Raw genomic sequence first — 14,128 nt, 5'->3', positions numbered from 1 at the left:
AGAAGTACCAGAAGTCACATATTTACCAAGCCAAAAAAAGCTGTTTTCAGAGCCGAAATTCACCTATATACAGCCTGGTTAAAAAAACATCTCCCGTCTGAATCATTACTTTCGGCACACACTGTACGGGGGGGTGAATTTTTGCCTAACTTGGACATTTAGAGGATATTAAGATCACAAGCTCGCCCAATCAGAGGCACAGCTCAGGGTCACATGACCGACAGGTGCCCTATAGCTGTACGCAAAGACCTTGCCACTACCAATATGGCTGCGATAGCAGACGTGCTTCATTTTCCGTTTCAGAAACAGACGGGTGACGTCTGGAAGACTATGTCCATGTTTTATACAGACTATGGGTATCACATACACCAGGGGTCACCAACCTTTTTTTGAGACCGAGGGCTACCTCATGGGAAATGAGTGGCACAAAGGGCTACTTGTCTGATAATCACTTTCTGAACAAAACTGCGCAGACCACTTTTTAAGAACACTAATCATAGTAAGTAGTAATACTTTGTGAAGAGACTGCTCACATGTCAATGTTAATTATTTCACAATTATTATTAATGGTTTACAGAACAATGATGTTGGGAAGGAGCTTCATTGTGGCCAGTGCTGTTTTTTGGAACACGCATTGCGGGCACCCACGTTGGTGACCCCTGACATACACGCGTGGCCTGCCTACGTCATTGTGAAGCATCTGTTAACATGAAGCGTGATCTCATTAGAGTCTGCACAATGAGACACAGAGAGCACTGCTACAACTTTTGAGACTTTTTCACTTATGGTAAGTCGTTTTGGCCCGACACAGCCCTCTAAGACCTCGCTTTGTTTCAAATGATTGTTGAGATGCACTTGTGGCATTCATACAACATGAATCACACGCGCTGGCTGTGTGCTTGTGCTCATGCATGAAGTAAACCATGCTGAAGCTCACCTCTCTGAAGCGTGCCAAAGCAAAGACGTGACTCATGCTCAAGCACGGCACTGTTGCGGTCACACTGGCCATTCAAAACATGCTTTAGGGCGGAAGTGTGCTTAACATGCCATGGTTTGCCAGTGTGACTACGCTCCAAGTTGAAGTCGGGGTAAGGATAGGGTAAGAAAATTTGTCTGTCAAGCTTTGGCAGAGTAAGCAAAGTACAAGTAGTGATTCATTTAAATTGTTAATTGATTCATCTATATCATTAAACCCTTCAATCACCACCCAATCACACCCAACCCCATTTGAGTGGTGGTGTACATGGGACAAATGTATTTGGAGACATAGGTGCCTAAGCATCATAAAAATAAAAAAAAAGGAAAGAAAGATAGATAGAAATGAAGTCTGTCTGGAGGTCTTCTCTTAATTTATTTGATATTTATTTTAAACTTAACCATTCACCTTAAAGTTTTCTGACCTTATTGGCAGATTCTTTTTTCTATTTGTTTTACACTCAATTCAGACATTTTTTGTCCTCTACCACCTTGACAAAAGGTGTTATTTTCTGGACTTTCCAGGTGAGTGTGCCTCACATTAAGTGTAATGACACATTTTTTCATAAAAGAAGATTCAAGAATTTGCTCAGATTTCAGTCTGTGATCTGGATACAGAAGAGGTGTCAAAGGTTAATCGAAGTGATAGCTGGATGAAGACCTGGATAGCTAAACTGTGACTGGACTGCACTTATATGATAACACTTCCAGGCTTCAGACCCTTCACTGCGCTAATAGACTTCATGTCACATTCACCCATTTATACACTGGCGGCACAGGCTGCTATACAAAGTGACTGACAGTGATCAGTCCTAACATGTCCCATTAACACACTTACACACCGCCACCAGGAGCAATTCAAGGTGTCAGTGGAGGACACTTAGAGATGAAAACAGCAGGAGCTGAGAATCACACCTTTTCATTTTTATCTTTTTCACCGGAAGAACCCACTCCACCAGTGAGCCACAGCCGCCTCAGGGCACAGAGAAACACAACACTGAGACAAAGATCAATAAAACTGCTTCTTCTTGTTCCTTTACTTCTTCACAGATGAAACAGGTGATGTGAGAACATCACTTTCCTCTGTTTTTAAGACACAGTTAATCTTAATGCCAAGACAAATAGGACCCACAGTGTCAGTGTGACATTATAACCAATCACGGCTCATTAGTTTTCATTGTTCCTTTGAAATTTGAGCAGAAATCTTAGATTTTGCTTGTGTAGTCGGCCACCTGAGCACAGAGGCTTTAGGGTGGATGAATCTGAAAAACAACCACATAATCTCACTAATTAGCATCTGTAGACTTGAAGTTTCTCCGTACTGTTTGTACCTCACAGGTCCCCACACGCCGTCCTTTGTGAGAGGTTCTCCTGTTGATGTTGAGTAATTAGGCATGAGGGACATCTCACCGCCGCACAAAGCATGTCGTATTCATAATCCTCCCCTGGACTTGCACTTAACCACAACACGTGTGTTTAACACGGGCCTGGTGGTTAACTGCCTGAGGTGGTAATGTATTCACAGCAGGGTTAGGTGCCCCCAAGGTTGTGTGTATGTGTGTGTTTTGGAGGAGACATAGATGTTATTTGGACACACAGATGTTTCATGTCGTCCATGTAGCCACACAGTCACACACATGATCAGCGCTTGGCAACACTGTGGTCATTAAAGTCATCATTAGTAAATCTTAGAGGCCTGTAAACACCCGCAGTTTGAAGAGGCTAATTACCTCAGGCACAGCAAGCCGAAGGACAGGAACACACACACACACACACACTCACAAATCCCAGGTGCTGAGTCAAAACTCACACCGATGTGCCGACGTAAACATATAAAAAAGGAAAAAGATGGTAGCTGAGGCCGTATTTGAATCTCATAACAGACTCAAACACAACACACTCATACACACCAAAAGACTCAAAAATATCACTTTGTGGTGAGTGAAAAGTGGGCCAAAAGCTTAGCCTTGTTAGCATAAGCTGTCATGATGAATACCTGCAGAGAGAAAACCTGGGGAGTCCTCACAGATATGGCAGCACCGTGGATGTGTCTCCGCTTTATTGTACTGAGAGAATCTTAACGTCACGCTTGACAAAATTGATGCTAATATGAATGAAACCTCATTCTGTCAAAAGCAGTTAGATGATAGGGTTATTATTCCTAGAGAGGAAAAAAAAATGTCCTTAGACTATGTTGTTTGTACTTAGTAAGCATAATGTAAAAGGAGAGCATAGTCTCCTTGTTTCAATTAAGAATCTGCACTGCAAGGAACTGCACCATCTGTGCTTGTCTGCTTTAGTAACTACACGAAACAAAGTGACACACGCTCCCATCCCAAATTCAAGCCACGATCAGGCGTCAGCGCACGTCGGCACACATCGGCACACGCTCACAGGTTTGATAGAGAGTCGAGCAAAGGGACAGTCAATCATTTAATTGTGCAGAAATGCTCCTGAGGGCAAAGCAATCTCTTCTGCATGTGGTTAAGTGCATCAGAGATTACAGCTTCAGCTCATTTGTATCTGTTATATTCCTCTGTTTTCAGCGGGGTTGACAGCCCGAGCCATCCATCAACGCTTTGACCCAAACTATCTGGTGTGAAGTACGACAGATTTGGGCACGGAGCTAAACACTGAACTGGATTACCATGCATTATAATCACCTTGTACTGAGATTAGACAGGCCCCTGTGGACTTCTTTGCTCACGCCTCAGGGTGCAAATCAATGTGGAAGTGGAATATCCTTGCATATTGATGAGATTCCCATCCTGTGTTGGGCTGTGTGTTTCATCCCGTTGGAATAGGAGGAGATTGTTTATTTCCATTCTAGTCATACAGGAGGAAATTGATGATTCAACCTCCCGGCTAATTCTTGACAAAGATTAATTGAGTCCTTGCCTTTGTGTCGGGCGTGCAGGTGTGTATGTGTGTGTGTGTGTGTGTGTGAGGAAAACATTCAATAATGAGTCTGTTTGAGAGGCCGTGTTTAGTTGAGTGATGATAAATAATGAGTGTGAATGAATACGTAATAAGCGGGGAACAATGCTAACCTAGCATTAACATGCATCACCTGGCTTTAACATGCAGCTGCATGTGCATCTGATTGTGTGTCTGTGCACAATTAAATTGGATTGGAAATCACACCTGGCACTGGAATTCATCGCCACCGCTTCATACTTACTTCATTTTTTAATGAGATATCTACAGCCTGGAAAGGTGACAGAAAAAATAAGCCTGGTAATTATAAGATAGAAGACATTTTCTCATTTCATTTTATATTTACCTTTTCCTGATAACTACTTTTACTTCAGTGAATTATTCTGAAAAGTTAATAAAACAGAAATATTTCATGGGTAATAGAAAATGTAATGAGGGCTCATCAGGTTATGTGGTGCTTCATAATTTCTTACAAAAGAAACCTACTTAGTGATTTGTATTTTAAATTATAATCAATATTTCACTGAAAAAGGCTAATTAAATGTGAATGGAAAAATATATCAACGTAATTGTGTATGGATGTAATAAAATGGTTATTTTTTATATATTTAGAATCTAATTTATGGCACTGAGCTGCAAACTTTTTTTCTCTGTTAAAAGTTGAAACAAGTGATTAACCTTGTTCCACAGGATCGTCATCTGGCAGAATGTCAGAAACTTTGTTTCCAAGAAAATGACTTTGATCTCCATCATCTCCCAAATTGGCTCGACTGTCTGTCATAATGATAGGTTTCAACTTAAAGCCAAACACAGCCTGTAGATTTAAAGAAAGCTGTTCTCTTTTTTATGTCAAAAAATTTAGTTTTTCAGAGGTACTGAAGTCTTCTTTAATAAAGAAACACTGATCCATGAATCTATGAATGACCTTGTTTTAACTCTTACTCGTCTGTGGTTTGGAGGAGATGACTTTTGAAAATGCTGTTTACTCAATGAAAACAACTCATTGAAAAGCAATAAACTAAATGTAACATAATACTACAGTAAACTGGAAGAGACTAAGGTCCCTTCCCCACTCAGTGTTTTTTTGTTTGTTTTTGTTTTGTTTTGGTAGTGTCTATTTTCCTTACAAAGCCTGTGCAGTTCTTTCAGTCAACCATTCATCTATGAACATCCTATGGGGCCAGTTGTTCAAAGGTAATCCAATCAGGGTTTTGACTATCGGATTGGATTGAATTCTAAAGATAAGTTGTTCAAAAGAGAAAGAAGGATTTTCAAAATTGGGTTAGATCACATAATCCAATCCTAGTTTTAATCCGGATCCAACCTTCAGTTTGTGTTGTTCAGAACTTTTAAGTAGGACTTGGATCACTTTGATCCAAGAAAATACAGGTTTATCCTGATCCCAACAGGGGGTAGGATTTCAAGGTGGATTTCAAGGAGAAATGTAGTAAAACTTAAAATCTGTCCAATACTACAACATTTGTACAATTTAGTGTCGATACTTTTTTTGTATTTTGCACTTGACTTGTTGAACCATCACAGTATTAAAGTAGATAAAGTTAACTTACTCGACCAATAAAGCCTTTCAGTACGGGAAAGTAAAAACAAAGAGAAACTGCAAAAACAGAAGCACAGGGCCCTGTTCTACGAAGCAGGATTACTGCCTAGCGAGGTAGCTTTGAGGATAGGTTCTGGATTCCCTGTTCTACGACATGGGATCACTCCTCAGCGAGGCGAGTCTCCATGGCAACATACGCTGAACGGCTAACCTGCTCCGGGGCAGGTTAGGTTCCAGATTGAACTCGCAGACTATAAAAACCCCACCCACTGACCAATGAGCCCTCGCGAAAAAATGGCTTGTCCGTTCTTAGAGGATCCCGTGGACATCGGAGCCCGACCCGCTCTCTTTTTCGGGTGACCACCTTTCTGAAAGTTACCGGTTTTCCAGGGAGGGGTTGGTAGTACATGACACTTTCTACAGGTAGTTATAGGGAATGAAGAACTCTCATTGCCGTAATAAGATCTTCAATGCCAACACTTCTGTTCCATGACAATATTTTATTGCCCGTATTAAAATTGTGACAGGAATTAATGTGGGCTACATATCACACAAAAAATGTAAACACGATAGGAATGAACAAATGAATAAATTCATCTCAGTATGTTGCATGTTACAGTAAAAGTGTATGGTGAACAGTGCTATTTCAGGATGATAATGGCACAAAATATTTTATTTGCACTACACCACTACACTTACGCATTTAGACTGTCAGCAATTTTCTGCCAGCACTCCTTCCGTGCTTTAGCAGCGGCGACGGTGTTGCTTTTAACGTTAATTACATGTTTCACCTCGTCATACTTCCTCATGATCACCTCCTGCTCCTCCTGTGTGAAGTATGCGCTCCTTCTCTCTCTGGCCTGCTCTGACCCTCCAGACTGCTTCATGTTCGCGATTGGTCAGATGCAGCGGGCTCCGCCTTATATGCGTGCACGCGCTCATTGCCAAGCTGGATCCACTTATTAGGTTGATAACCAGCGTCGTAAAACCGTGTAGCGAGACCGCCGGCTACCGCGCTCAGTTCAGCGAGGTAGCTCCAAGGCTATCTCGCTAGGCTGAACTTGCTTCGTAGAACAGGGCCCAGATACTCCTGGCAGAGAAACAAATCAAGCTGAGCAAACTGAAGCAAACCAGAGAAAAACTTCAGATCAGCCTTTTAAAAGCAAAGCTTTAAAATGCTGGACTCTCCTTCACAGATGAAGAAGAACCCTGAGCATTTTTTTGTTGATGTTATTATTTTGCTAATTATCGGACATTTGGCTTTATTTTTTTATTTTTTTGTTAACATTTCAGACGTTTTCAAAATATCCATTTTGTATTTCTTTTATGTATATTAGTTATTCGTTTAATGTGGCTCAGATGAAGGGTTAAAAAAGACATTCGAAATAGAAGTGGATGTTTATGTTACTTTTGTTTTTTTCTGGGAAAAGAAAAAAAAAAAATTTCAATGACCCCATGTTGGCTCTTCTACCTGTTGTTCTATACAGAGCTGGTAGCCCGCATTATGATATGTTGTCCCATTTAGACCAGTGGTAATCCAGATTTGGTAATCTTGAAAACTGTGTATTTAGATCAGGGTAATCCAATCCAGTGTTGCTTTGAAAAACCAGTATAAACTGAGACAGATTACCTGATCCTGGATAGCAAGAAATGGGATTTCCAAATCCGGATCATTTTGATCCAGATTAAATTATTTGAGCAACTGGCCCATAGTGATAGGATTAACCAATTACAACCAAGAAAATGCAGGAACTCTGATATCAGTTTTGTCAACAACATTGGCAGATATTTGTATGGAGAAGAACATATCAGTATTTTTTTTAATACAATTCCGAATTCTTAAAAAAAATGTTTCTTCTGTAGAATTCAATTTAAAAAAAGAAAATATGGAGCATACACCTTAAGTCACCTCCAAGAGAGACTGAAGTGCTCGTTAATAACTTTATCTAATTAAAGTTAAGGTCCCAGGTGCTGCCAGTGCATATGAAACAGCATGTGTGGACACAGGCCCTTAAAACTGCAAAAAGATGAAACTCTTCTACCTTTTGAGGAGATACAGATTTAATGGAATTTGAGCTCAGTATATCATGAATGAAAAAAGAAATCTGGTTAAAGTTAAATCACAAGTATTGATAGGCTCTGTAAGGAGTAGTTAATAGGCTTGCACTAATGGAACTCCTTTAGATTGAGATAAGGCCCCAACACAACCACTGTTAGGCTCCAGTCTATGAGCTCCTTGCTTAAGAAATCAAAAATATGAAGTGGAAAAAATACTGGTTGGGAAAAATTTTGATTCAAAAATGATATTGAACATATTCTCTCTCACTATAAACAACATATTTGGTGCATTCAGTGTCTACAGCTGCCACATTTATGCTGCAGCGTGTCCACTTATAACTGAAATGTTCTCAGTGAGTATTTCAGTTCAGATTGAAAAAACATTGCAGGGTTGATTTCCTCCTTTCCTGGGATGATGTAGTTTGTTTAACCTTTGACTCTCTCCTAGCAGCCATTCCCTTGGTTCTTGTTTTCACCCACTTAGTCCAGCGGTGTTATGATCATTCTGGCAGCCATGGGTTCACTTAACCTCCTGCTGTCTTTCTGTGTCACTCACCAGCTCACTGCTAACTCCCTGCTTACATGTTTAGGCCGGTCACAGGAAGGGGGGGCACTTTGGGCTAAGCTTGGCAATGCTCCAGCATCCAACAACATGAACGCTCGCACACACAAACAAACACACACACACATACACACAAAATCATCTCAGCCCTAGAGAGCCAGGCGTCTGTTTCAGCCAGATGTGAGCCATCAGCAGAGGAGCACAAACTTGCATGCACACTCACAATGAGACAGATTCTGAATTTTGCATTTTGTTATATATCATGCATTTTGGTGCATAAATTTATTATCACTTTCTCTCTCTCACACACACACACACACACACACACACACACACACACACACACACACACACACACACACACACACACACACACACACACACACACACACCAGTCCCTCCATACAAGCCCTGGAGCAGTGGAACATATGTTTGCTCCCTCACCACTTGGGACAGTAGCGAAGCAGGGGGGTAATGTTTATGAGGGAGTGTCATTAATATGACAAAACAAGGCTGGCTGAGGAGCTGACTGCACACACCGGTGCTGCCATCATCTGTCAGTGCATCTTATCAGCATCCTCACTGCTGTTAGCCACACCGTTATCCTACCGTTAGACCTATACGCCTAATGATTCATCACTGTCACACACTGACCGCTTGTATTTGTATATTCTGTTTGAGGTGTCCAACGGTGAGACTGAAAGCGTTATTTATTTATTTTTTATCGAAGCTTTGCCCCCTGCTTTAAACTGTGCAGGGCTCAGTGGAAGAGCACAGAGATGTCATGTGTGTCGCTGAAACTATGACAGTTTAGTAACGTTTAAATAAAAGTGTTAGCTCTTGTTTTTCCTTTGAGCCTGGACCACTTCAAATCACATCAAATCGAGTCACAACCCCAGTGCTGAAAAAAAAAAATACAGAGGTTTTGTCACATTCAACATTTAGTAAAATAATTTAAAAAAAAAAAAACACAGAGTTTTTTTCCCCTACATTCATATTGTTGAAAAGAACTCTCCCTTCCTGAAAAAATCCTTTATTGGCTTGAAAGTAAAAGATTATCACAGCTCAGTTCCATTTTTTTGTCATTGTAGCATTAAGTACAGTCTGCCATCGTGTTGCACAAAGAAAGGAATATGATATGATCTTGACATTGTCAAGTGGCTTCTTATGTTACTTTTATTCCATGTGTAGATTACTGCTGTCTGACAGTGTCTGAATATTGTTGTATTGCGTATTGTTGTTTTCATTCTCCCTTCACATTTTCTTCTTTCTAACCTCATGACTGGGCATATATAGATTGGTATAATTGATAACTACACCATTATCAATTCTGCTCATTGATCAAATGCTTTGTTTTTCCTTCATCAATTTCAGTAGATTTTCCCTGGCCTGTATGCTTTGTGCTAATTGTAAAAGTGGAAAACAACATACACACCTTCCACAAGCTGAGGTGTGGAAGTGCTTTGTCAACTGGCAACTTTTCACCCAAGAGAACGTTTGGTTTAGGGATAGGCATTTCAAGCAAAAGAGCTATCCGATGGTCACTTGTGTCTATTCAAAGATTATTAGAAGACCCCCCCCGCGCGCGCGCGCTCGCGCAAACCACTGCCATCCCCCACCTACATACACGTACCTGCCAAAATCACACTTTGACAAAGATGGAGAGGGGTTGGAGAGGGGTGTTAAGCTCTGCACATCAATCATCAAATATACTTCTTCGGGTGACGAAGCCTACCATTGACTGTTGATTTGTAGACAGCGCCACACTTTCCGCTGCTCTCACATGGCTGTGCATCGTTTTTGATGAGACTTGTGATATGCTAGCCCAACCTTGCAGAGTTTGCACTGTATCTCATTTTTGTTAATGACTATTCAAATATTTGAAAATCATTGCTCTTCCCTAGTTTGGTTGTTTTTTTTCCTTCAGTTTTTATATAAAATCTATAAAGTCCCTTCATGCATTTATTTTAAAATTATGATTGACAACCATTAATGTGTTTGGCTGAAAGTCTTCAGATAACTGAGTAACTCTTTGAACCAAAACACCAGCAGCACAGGATGCCAAACACATGGCTTGTCTGATTTTTAGAATACTGCGAGTGTTTCCATCATTGCTTGACATCGCTTAAAAATTTCAATCATTTACAATATTATCACTTTGCAAAGCAAAATGGTAAACTTCTGTCTCCTCTCTGTCGTGATTGCCTCCTTGGATCTTGAGTCACACTGAGCATTGGCATTTTGTCATGAGGCACAACGACTAACCAGAAGGCATCAACAAGAGACTCTATAAGCATAAAAGCAAACTATGTCAATGGCACACACATGCATCTACACATCAGATAAAAGCTTGCTGATTTCACAATCAGCAACCTGTGTAAACCATTTTTACTGAGGATGTGGCTTAAGCTCTAAGGATGACAAGGATGCAGAGGACACCGGTCTATAAAATCCCCATGTCCCTCTATTCCGCTCCTCTGTGGTTGAACAAAAAGACCTTTTCTGGCCCAGAGGACCTGTTCTTGAATCATTAAAAGTCTATAACAGTAGACACTTACTTATTAATAAAGCTGTGGGATAATCTTGACTCAATATGACAATGTGGAATGTTCAGATAACTCTTTACATTAAAGTAAATGTATTGGTGGAATACCACCACCTCAAACTCTTGGGTACTGAGTGTGTTTTTGTTTCCTTGTAGTTGTGTATCTGTTTGTGTGAAGAAGCTAACAAACGGTCCCCTGTGTTTTGTACTTATGACACAGACAGATAAGGCAGTGTGGAAATCCATCCTGCCGGGCTCTGCCTCCCCACTGGCTCCCTCTTTGTTGTCCAGCCTCCATCTCCAGACAGCCACATGTTGGATATTTACAGCTTCCTTTAATACTATTATTTCACCGTCATTATCATACCGACCAGATAATCCCATAAACCCCACACTCATCTTCTGTGGTTGTATCTCAAAGCCAAGTATTACACTGGCTTTGAAGCTTAAAACTCTGTGATTCTGTTCCATCTCCATCCATCGCTGACTGTCAGTCAGCGAATCGAAGGATTGATTGTCCAATCTGTTGCCTTCTGGCCAGCAGGGGATATTGATGAAGATCTTTTCAAGTGATGAATTGTGGACTTTTAAGAGGAATTACAGCTGGTAGATCACTTATGGAGTCATTTATTAATAAAACTTGGAGCACTGTGGGATTTTTATGGTTGTGGTATTTAAAGTTATCCTGGTTATAATGGTTCTATAGCAACAAAAGTAACGCAATCTATAGGGTCAGGTCAGACTGTATGTTACACAAAGCACAGTGTGAGGGTAGGTTACCAAGGTAATTCATCACCACAGGTGAACTCTGCCCTCGACAACTGAGCTTAACAATCAGTTTATTGGCTGAAGGAAATACTTCACACCTTCCTACAGTTGTATCTTTAAATTGGAGCAAACAGTCTAAGGTCAGAGACAGAGAACAAATCACTGACATGATCTACTTATTACAGAATGTACAGATATGAATGTACTGACTCCAAAACCAAGTCTCTACTGTTGCTCTCTATGAAAATGGAATAGAAAGAAAATAAATGAGTTGTATTCAAACACATTTTTTCTACTTTACAGTTGTTGAGGGCAAAAGTGGCACCATGATTAATGATTCTGCATTCGCACACTTGAATAATTCATTGAATTAATATGAAAGCAGTGGCTAATACCTATTAGGCATTTTGAATGTCTTTAAATGCTTACTGCAGGATTTGAATGCTTACTTAAGTGAAATTAGCATTAAACAAAGGAGAAGGTCAGAGGGGCTCATTTTGAACAGTCACGTTTTAGACAGGAGAAATTACTTCACCCTCATCGTGGGTGTCTTTCTGTCACAATTCAGGAGAAGTTTTTTACTTTACCTGTCTAAGCCTCAAGGACAATACAAAACAGTGACAACATGATTATCATACCATGTAATTTCTCTGACACAGCAGGGCCCTCATCTGATGGATGTGATAAAGCTGTTTTCTCAAGTATAAAACCACTGATGTGAAGTAAAGACCAAGAGTCTCTCAACTTAAATTTGGGTAATTATGCTTTCTCATATTGTAAACACTGATATGGATGTTCATGACTAAACGTGAAGATTTTCAAACCTCCACATATTCAAGTGCTGTGGAAATCCATGAATCTGCTCTATGAACTGATCAAAAGGTCAGTTCTCAAAGTTTTCCTGCAATGAAGCAAGAAAATGGTGATTAGACTGTGAACCGAACTAAGACTATCAGCAAACTGTTGGTAGAGCATGGCTTACACCAAGGCAAGTATTACAAACATGACCTCACCATTGGGGATGTCCCCCTCCCAATCCCTAGTGTTGGATCGGGCCGATTTTGGCATTTTTTAAAGTATCAGTGATTGGAATGCTAGCTGATCCTTTCAACCCATCACTAGCCATCATAAAGCTGAAACTGCTGCTAAACGCTGACGCATCAGTAAAACCTAGACAGAATTTAGCGAGCAAAACTGGTCATTTTCTACAATCTGAGAAGACATGATATTGAAAGAGATGTTGATGAAATTCTCTCGTCTTTTGCCTCATGTTTCAAGCTTCATGATGCATTTAAGTACCCTTGGGAACTTGAGAATCTGATGATTTTGGATTGGACAAATGGCTTGTAAATGCAAGTCATTTAAAAATAAAAGGTATTTTGATCCTGCTGACAGGTTTGGGATCCAGAGGGTTTTTAACTCAAAAACTAGCTGGACTAAGTTAAATGGACTTAATAAGCTTTACCTATTGTTTTTTTTTTACTATTTAGTATATTTAATACACAAAACAAAAAACTGTGTGACTTCAATTTCTCACTTCTTCAGCAAGGTTTTATCTCCAAACCCAAAAACTGGATCGGGACTCGGTATCGGCCGATACTCAGTATTAAATCATCAGGATCAGGGCAAAAAATGCTGATCCGGACATTCCTACTCACAATGCTATCACAAAGATGAGCTAATGTTGCCTCCATCCCCCATAAAAGCGTTATTAAAAGACCAAACAAATCTCTGAGAAAACATTTGCCGTTTTACTTCTAGCTTCAAGTTAGTGAGCAAAAGAGATACCTCTGGGGAACCAGAATTTTTGTTTTTATTTTGTCTGAAGGCCTTTGCACATCAAGTCTGATTTTCTGTCCAAAATTTACTCATGATAAAAAATAAATTTTGATTTTTTTCTGGGTTTTTTGCATCTGCCCAGATCGTTTCCAGGGTCATTTGACTATTCAGAAACGCTGTAGGCTACTTGCAAAATCACATTTTTATATTTTCTGCATCAGAGACCGTGTGCAAGGTGTCTGTGCATGATGTTTTTTTCTGATAAAGGAGACAAAAAACGCATCCGAAAAACAAAACAAAAAAAAAAAACAGACTCAGTGTGCAAAGACCTTTAACGTAACTCAAAATAACCATAATTCTAGCATTCTGCACAGGAGAATGGCAGAAGATAGTGAAGTATGTGCTTGTTTTGCGCACATGGTTAGCAAAAAACTGAAAAACAAAAAGATCAGGTTTTGTGGCCTGCCTGTGTCGGGTGTTTGCTTGTTTGTTTCTTAGATAATGTCTTTTTGCTGTAGATTCAGCCTCAGCAACGTAGTGATCTACTCGTCAAAACAGAAGTATTAAAGCTGTTATAAGCTAAAAGTTTTGATTTCAGTTTGTGCATTTTGTGCTGAAAGTATAAAGGTCCCAACACAAAAGCTTTCAAATCATGCATAAAAAAAATAAAAAATGATAATAAAAAAATGAACTTGTGAGTTTGGTAGATTCATTTTTATTCTTCTTTTGTGAAGCAAAACACTTCCACAAACTGTCTCCAGCTATTGCATTTAAATTGTTTTTATCAACTTTTTTTATTTGTTTTTTTTTTTCCTTTTTTAATATTGTATCATGGGAATTTGGACTATTTCTTACACAACCAGTATGTGTTGATAAGAAGTGAACAGCTGGAATCTCAAGAGGCTTTACAGAAGTGCTAACCACTATGAGTGGCTGTTATCAACAA

The 14,128-nt window shown here is 39.8% G+C and overlaps 1 protein-coding gene and 1 long non-coding RNA gene across 2 annotated transcripts in view; one reads left to right on the top strand and one right to left on the bottom strand.

The window, feature by feature from the left end:
• LOC141798031 (calsyntenin-2-like) overlaps positions 1 to 14,128 on the top strand; it is a 398,473-nt gene that overhangs the window by 242,025 nt on the left and 142,320 nt on the right. The gene's annotated exons all lie outside the window — the stretch shown is intronic.
• LOC141798032 (uncharacterized) overlaps positions 1 to 14,128 on the bottom strand; it is an 80,587-nt gene that overhangs the window by 37,142 nt on the left and 29,317 nt on the right. The window lies entirely within an intron of this gene.

Source organism: Halichoeres trimaculatus, unplaced genomic scaffold, assembly GCF_033239565.1.
Source record: "Halichoeres trimaculatus isolate MK-OKI-2021-1 unplaced genomic scaffold, fHalTri1.1 fHalTri1_scaffold_9, whole genome shotgun sequence".
NCBI lineage: Eukaryota > Metazoa > Chordata > Actinopteri > Labriformes > Labridae > Halichoeres > Halichoeres trimaculatus.
Note: the sequence above shows the minus strand (reverse complement) of the source record. Positions and strands in the feature narration are given on the sequence as shown.